Source organism: Saccopteryx bilineata, chromosome 1 (assembly GCF_036850765.1).
Source record: "Saccopteryx bilineata isolate mSacBil1 chromosome 1, mSacBil1_pri_phased_curated, whole genome shotgun sequence".
NCBI lineage: Eukaryota > Metazoa > Chordata > Mammalia > Chiroptera > Emballonuridae > Saccopteryx > Saccopteryx bilineata.
The window spans coordinates 42,949,757-42,955,756 of NC_089490.1; the positions used below are offsets into that span (position 1 = coordinate 42,949,757).

Sequence of the window (6,000 nt, forward strand, 5' to 3'; positions counted from 1 at the left end):
GCGTCTACACGGTTGCTTTGGCTTCATATCATAGAAAATCCAAATACATGCCTTGTCACTTAACAGAGATCTAGAGAACGGGAGTCTGGAACTTGTGGGACAGCTCCAGAGTTATCAATGACTTAGGTTTCTCATCTCTCTCTGCTCCACCAGTAGAACATGACTTCCTTCCTCAAGGTCACCCTTAGGCCATGGTATCTGCATTCCCAGCAGGAAGAAGGATGAAAGAGAGTGGGCAAAGGGTACAACACAACTTCTACTGAGCAAGATCCCCCCTTTGGAGTCTTCCTGGAAGCACTCCCCCACAACATGTCATTGCCACCACTATCTGCAAGCTGGGAGCTGGAGACTTGACCTAGACATACATTGCTGCTTGAAGTAAATTCCAGGTTTCCTCTGAGCAAGTAGGAAATAATGGCATTTGAGTAGGCAATTGCAGGCTCTGGTACACTTATGATAATAAAACTGCCTTAAAAACTTTTCTTTAAAGCATGGTGGTGGCAGAACAACAAAAATAGAACCTCTATGAAAGAAAGGGAATGGAGAAAAATTGAAAAATAGGCGTAGATAAAAAGGTAAGAATCACAGAAATCAAAGATTGTTCTGATACCCTTAAGAAGAGAAGAGAGGGCTCGGCAATGGATTCAACTGTCAACAATACAAAGTTTCACATATACCTTATACCACTTTCCAGAAATAAGTTCAAAGAAAAATGAATTAGAGAAGAAAAATGTGAAGGACTATAAATCCTGATACGCCATTTACTCTTTCTTATTGCTTCCCAGGATTCCCAAGAGTTAGAGTTAACCTTGGGAAGGGAGCAGATATTGGCAATTAGAGTCTGTTTCTGCCTGACTAAAAGAGAAATGGTTAAAATTCCCACAATGCAAAATCTGTATCTCAAATAACCAGTTCTATCTGTTTTCCTACACTATGGGGTTGATATTTCTATATAATACTTACCATTAAATAAATTTTTGCCTTTTATATTTTCTATATAAATATGCACATTAATAATATTATAATGTACACAAAATTTTTAAAGAAATTTGCATAAATATATAATTATAATAGACATGTATACAGGGGTGGGCAATAGTAGGTTTACAATTGCTCATATAGAAAAAATCTGCAGGTTAGTATTATTAAAATAGCTTCATTTCCCTGGCAGTGTGTCTGAGTAGACAGAGCATCATCCAGCCACTGAGGTCGAGGATTCAAAGCCCCTGGTCAGGGCACATACGAGAAGCGAACAATGAGCATACAACCAAATGGAAAGACTGAGTGGAACAACAAGTTGATGGCTCTCTCCCTCTTTCTCCCTCTCCCTCTGCCACCTCCCTCTCACTTTTTCTTCTCAAATCAATGGGAAAATGAAATAAATAGCTTTATTAATTAAAAAAAATGTCGCTCACAACTGTAAATCGACTTTTGCTCCCACCTGTACAGCTCTTGCTCGACTTACGACCATGATTGGTTCTGACAGACTGGTTGTAACACGGTTTGGTCGTTAAGTTGAGTAGGCTATATGTACAATACTGTGAAATGATGTTATAAAAATCTTTAAGTCATATTTTATCATAATTTTCTTTCATTACTGTTATATATCATAATTTTCTTTGTTCATTTTATGCCATTTGTATCATCTTTACACCATTTTGTTTCTTATTTTTACATTCATCAGGTTTAAGTAAAACACTGCATTACCAGTTCAACTGGTTTAATATTTGCAAAGACAATTTTCTCTTGGTAGACCTTGGGAGGGATTTGATGAAAAATATCCAAGACACAAAACACAAATTGCTGTACCGAGTCTGGGATAGCAGTTGAAATGGTCCACGTGTACCATTTCAACTGCTATCCCAGCTTCTGCTGGAAGCTGGTCTGCACTGTCATATGCCCAGTTGGGCAATGCTTGCGCTGCCAGACACAGAGCAGTTGTGGCTAGCAATTGTGATCGTAAAGTCAAATGATCATAAGTTTCATAGGTCTTAAGTTGATTAATACTTGTATATATGTTTTCAAGTCATAAGTTATTCTTCAAAATAATGTCAAAGGTATATTATAAAATTATTTCTAAAAATTATTTTATTTTTATTTTTTCTGACAGAGAGACAGAGAGAGGGACAGATAGGAACAGACAGACTGGAAGGGAGAGAGATGAGAAGCATCATTTCTTCATTGCGGCACCTTAGTTGTTCACTGATTCTTTTCTCATATGTGCCTTGGCCGGGGGTGGGGGGTGCTACAGCAAAGTAAGTGACCCCTTAGCCCAAGCCAGTGACCTTGGGTACAAGCCAGCGACTTTGGGATCAAGCCAGCAACCTTTGAGCTCAAGCTAGTGACCATGGGGTCATGTCTGTGATCCCACAATCAAGCCAGCAACCCCGTGCTCAAGCCAGCAACCTCGGGGTTTCGAACCTGGGTCCTTAGCATACCAGTCTGACACTCTATTCACTGCACCACTGCCTAGTCAGGCAAAAAAACAAACAAACAAACAAACAAAAAAACCATATACATATATATATATAATTCATTTTTACGTTAAACTTTATATCAGGCACATGATTATTAAAAAATTGGAGCACAGGAAATACCAGGAAACCTTAAAACTAAATAAGCATGAAGGATTTATCTCATCTTATCTGGTTATATAGCTAAGGAAGTCATAAGAAAATACAAGGTAATTGCAAGTATTTCTGAGTAAACAGGATGGTCAAAAAATTTGAAGAGAATTTAATGTGTGTTTAAATGGAACCACAATGTGTATTTTATAGCGAAAGTCATAAGAAAATACAAGCTAATTGTAAGATAAGTATTTCTGAGTAAACAGGATGGTCAAAAAATTTGAAGAGAATTTAATGTGTGTTTAAATGGAACCACAATGTGTATTCTAAAAAGAGCAATTAGGAAATGTGCAAAATTAAAGCATAAAGGTACTCTGTCTCTTCCGAGCAGAAGCTGAATGTAGGCTCATCTTGTGTGATTGTGCTTCCCAGATAATGCATTGGTGTTTTTTTACAATTGGTGGGACATAAAAATGAGACTAAGAGACATGGACAAGAGTTTGGTGGTTACTGGGGGGGGGGGGGGAGGGAAGGAGGGAGAGGAGAAGGGGGAAAGGGAGGGGCACAAAGAAAACTAGATAGAAGGTGGCAGAGGACAATCTGACTTTGGGTGATGGGTATGCAACATAATTGAATGGCAAGATAACCTGGACATGTTTTCTTTGAATATATGTACCCTGATTTATTGATGTCACCTCATTAACATTAATAAAAATTTATTTATAAAAAAAAGGGAAAAAAATGAAACAAAAAAACAAATTAAAGGTTTGTGGCAGCTCTGTCTCAAATAAGTTTATGGGAGCTGCTTTTCTCACAGCATTGGCTTATTTTTGGTAATTTTACAGTATTTCAAACTTTTCCATTATTATTACATGTGTTATTTTGATCTGTGATTAATGATTGTTGATGTTACCACTGTGATTGCCCCGGTGCGTCACAAGACGCACCCATATAAGGTGGCAAAATTAATTCATAAATGTTTTGTGTGTTTTGACTGCTCCATCAACTGGCCATTCCCCAGACTCTCCTTCTCCTCAGGCCTCCCTGTTCCCTGAGACACAACAGTATTGAAGTAAGGACCGTTGATAACTCTATAATGGCTTCGAGTGTTCAATTGAAAGGAAGAGTCATACATCTTTCACTTTAGATCAAAAGCTATAAATAATTCAAGTGAGTGAGGAAGGCATGTCGGAAGCCAAGAGAGGCAGAGAGCTAGACCTCTTGCAGCAAGCCAACTTGTGAATACAAGGGGAAAGTTCTTGAAGGAAATGAAAAGTGCTACTCCAGTGAACACATGAATGATAAGAAAGCAAAACAGGCTTATTGCTGCTCATTTGAGGAAAGTTTCGGTGGTCTGCATAGAAAAGTAAACCAGCCACAACATTCTCTTAAACCAAAGCTTAGTCCGAGTAAGGCCCTAATTTCTCTAAATCTATGTGGGCTGAGAGAGGTGAGGAAGCTGCAGAGAAAAAGATTGCAGCTAGCAGAAGTTGGTTCATGAGGTTTAAAGAAAGAAGCTTCCTCCATAACATAAAACAAGGTGAAGCAGCAAGTGCAGGTGTAAAAGCTGCAGCAAGTCCTTCAGAGACGTAGCTAATTATGAAGATGGCTTACTAAACAACAGGTTTTTGGTGTTGATGAAATGGCTTTATATTGAAAGGAGATGCCACTTAGGACTTCCATAGAGAGAAGTCAATGTCTGGCTTGCAAGCTTTAAAGGACAGGCTGACTCTTCTTACTAAGGACTTACTAATGTAGCTGGGGACTTTAAGTGGAAGCCAATGCTCATTTTCCATTTTGAAAATCCTAGGGCCCTAAAGGATACTGCTAACTCTACTCTGCCTGTGCTCTCTAAATGGACAGTACAGCCTGGGTGACAGCACATCTGTTTACAACATGGTCTGCTGAATATTTTAAGCTCTCTGTTGAGACCTACTGCTCAGAAAGAAAGATTCCTTTCAAAATGTTACTGCTCACTGACAATGCACCTACCTGGTCACCCAGAAGCTCTGGTGGAGATGCACAATGAGATGAACGTTATTTTCATATCTGCTAACAGGGCATCCATTCTGCAGTCCACGGGTCAAGGAGCGCTTTCTAATTTCAAATCTTATCATTGAGGAAATACATTTCATAAGGCTATGGCTGCCATCGATAGTGATTTCTCTGATGGATCTGGGCGAAGTAAACTGAAAACCGCTAGAAAAGGACTCACCATTCTGGATGCCATAAATAATATTCATGATTCATGGGAAGAGGTCAAAATGTAAACATTCCCAGGAGTTTAGAAAAAACTGATTTCCACCCTCATGGATGACTGATGGGTTCAAGACTTCAGTGGAGACAGTAACTGCGGTGGAAATTGCAAGAGAACTAAACTTAGAACTGGAGGCTGAAGATACGGCTGAATTGCTGCAATCTCATGATAATACTCTAATGGACGAGGGTGAGCAGAAAAAGTGGTTTCTGGAGATGGAATCTAGTCCCGGTGAAGAAGCTATGAATATTGCTGAAATGACACCACAGGATTTAGAGTAGTACATAAACATAGTTGATAAAGCAGTGGCAGGCTTTGAGAGGACTGACTTCAGTTTAGAAAGATATTCTACTGTGGGTGAAATGCTATCAAACAGTGTTGATCCTACAGAGACATCTTTTGTAAAAGAACAGTCAATTGACGTAGTAGACTTCACTGTTGTCTTATCTGAAGAAGTTGCCACAGCTACTCTGGCCTTCGGCAAGCATCACCTTATCAGTCAGCAGCCATCAACACGAAGGCAAGATCCTCCACCGGGAAAGATTATGACTCGCTGGAGGCTCAGATGATGGTTAGCATTTTTAGCAATAAAGTATTTTTATCTTTTTTCCTTTTTGTTGACTTTATTGGGGTGATGCTGGTTAACAAAATTATACAGGTTTCAGGTGCACAACTCCACCATGTATTGTGTGTTCCCCCAAGTCAAGTCTCTGTCCATCACCATTTATTCCCTTATGCCCTCCTCCCTTACCCCCTCCCCCGCCGCAGCCATCCCTGCACTGTTGTCTGTGTCCATGAGGTTTTTCTTCTTTTCTTTTTTGCTCAATCCTTCCACCCCTCAGCCCCCTGACTCCCACCCCCCAACAGCTGTCAGAGAAAGACAAGTGCCATATGACTTCAACCATACGTGGAATTGAATGAACAAACTGAACAAGCAATGTAGAGACAGACTCATAAATAGAGAGTAATAAAGTATTTTTAATTATTAAAGATATGTACATTACTTTTTAGACATAGTGCTATTGTATACTTAAAAGACTTCAGTATATTATAAACATAACATATATATATATATACACTAGGAAACAAAAATATTGTATGCAACTGACTTTATTGCAATAGTTGCCATATTGCCTGACCTAGAACCAAACCCTTGATATCTCTGAGGCATGCTGC

At 39.2% G+C, this 6,000-nt stretch overlaps 1 pseudogene; it reads left to right on the forward strand.

The window, feature by feature from the left end:
- Positions 1-1,911: 1,911 nt before the first annotated feature.
- Positions 1,912-5,393, forward strand: LOC136319202 (tigger transposable element-derived protein 1-like; annotated as a pseudogene).
- Positions 5,394-6,000: the final 607 nt, after the last annotated feature.